Genomic DNA, 1,973 nt, shown 5'->3' with positions numbered 1-1,973 from the left:
GATCCCGGATGGAATTGAAGCGTCTCTTGATGTGCTTGGTTCTCTTGTGAAATCTAGATTCGTTTGCCAAGGCAATTGCACCAGTATTGTCACAAAAGATTTTCATTGGACCCGATGCACTAGGTATGACACCTAGATCGGATATGAACTCCTTCATCCAGACTCCTTCATTTGCTGCTTCCAAAGCAGCTATGTACTCCGCTTCACATGTAGATCCCGCTACAACGCTTTGTTTAGAACTGCACCCACTGACAGCTCCACCGTTTAATGTAAACATGTATCAGGTTTGCGATTTAGAATCGTCCGGATCAGTGTCAAAGCTTGCATCAACGTAACCTTTTACGATGAGCTGTTTGTCACCTCCATATATGAGAAACATATCCTTAGTCCTTTTTAGGTATTTCAGGATGTTCTTGACCACTGTCCAGTGATCCACTCCTGGATTACTTTGGTACCTCCCTGCTAGACTTATAGAAAGGCACACATCAGGTCTGGTACACAGCATTGCATACATGATAGATCCTATGGCTGATGCATAGGGAACATCTTTCATATTCTCTCTATCTTCTGCAGTGGTCGGGCATTGAGTCTTACTCAACTTCACACCTTGTAACACAGGCAAGAACCCTTTCTTTGCTTAATCCATTTTGAACTTCCTCAAAACTTTGTCAAGGTTGATCTACGAGGTTCAGTAGTATCTTGTTCTGAAGTTTCATGATCATCATCATTAGCTTCCTCACTAACTGGTGTAGGTGTCACAAAAACAGTTTTCTGTAATGCACTACTTTCCAATAAGGGAGCAGGTATAGTTACCTCGTCAAGTTCTACTTTCCTCCCACTCACTTCTTTCGAGAGAAACTCCTTCTCCAGAAAGTTTCCGAATTTAGCAACAAAAGTCTTGCCTTCGGATCTGTGATAGAAGGTGTATCCAATAGTCTCCTTTGGATATCCTATGAAGACACATTTGTCCGATTTGGGTTCGAGCTTATCAGGTTGAAGCTTTTTCACATAAGCATCGCAGCCCCAAACTTTCAGAAACGACAACTTTGGTTTCTTACCAAACCACAGTTCATAAGGCGTCGTCTCAACGGATTTTGATGGTGCCCTATTTAACGTGAATGCGGCCGTCTCTAGAGCGTATCCCCAAAACGATAGCGGTAAATCAGTAAGAGACATCATAGATCGCACCATATCCAGTAAAGTACGATTACGACGTTCGGACACACCATTACGCTGTGGTGTTCTAGGTGGCGTGAGTTGCGAAACTATTCCACAATTTTTCAAATGTACACCAAACTCGTAACTCAAATATTCTCCTCCACGATCAGATCATAGAAACTTTATTTTCTTGTTACGATGATTTTCAACTTCACTCTGAAATTCCTTGAACTTTTCAAATGTTTCAGAGTTATGTTTCATTAAGTAGATATACCCATATCTGCTTAAATCATCTGTGAAGGTGAGAAAATAACGATATCCGCCACGAGCCTCAATATTCATCGGACCACATACATCTGTATGTATGATTTCCAACAAATCTGTTGCTCTCTCCATAGTACCGGAGAACGGCGTTTTAGTCATCTTGCACATGTGGCACGGTTCGCAAGTACCAAGTGATTCATAATCAAGTGGTTCCAAAAGTCCATCAGTATGGAGTTTCTTCATGCGCTTTACACCGATATGACCTAAACGGCAGTGCCACAAATAAGTTGCACTATCATTATCAACTCTGCATCTTTTGGCTTCAACATTATGAATATGCGTATTACTACTATCGAGATTTAACAAGAATAGACCACTCTTCAAGGGTGCATGACCATAAAAGATATTACTCATATAAATAGAACAACCATTATTCTCTGATTTAAATGAATAACCGTCTCGCATCAAACAAGATCCAGATATAATGTTCATGCTTAACGCTGGCACCAAATAATAATTATTTAGGTCTAATATTAATCCCGAAGGTAGAT

The sequence above is a fragment of the Triticum urartu genome, chromosome 7A (assembly GCF_056163025.1).
Source record: "Triticum urartu cultivar PI428250 chromosome 7A, HENAU_Tu73, whole genome shotgun sequence".
Lineage (NCBI taxonomy): Eukaryota > Viridiplantae > Streptophyta > Magnoliopsida > Poales > Poaceae > Triticum > Triticum urartu.
The sequence above is the reverse complement of the archived record's forward strand: the minus strand, read 5'-3'. Positions refer to the sequence as shown.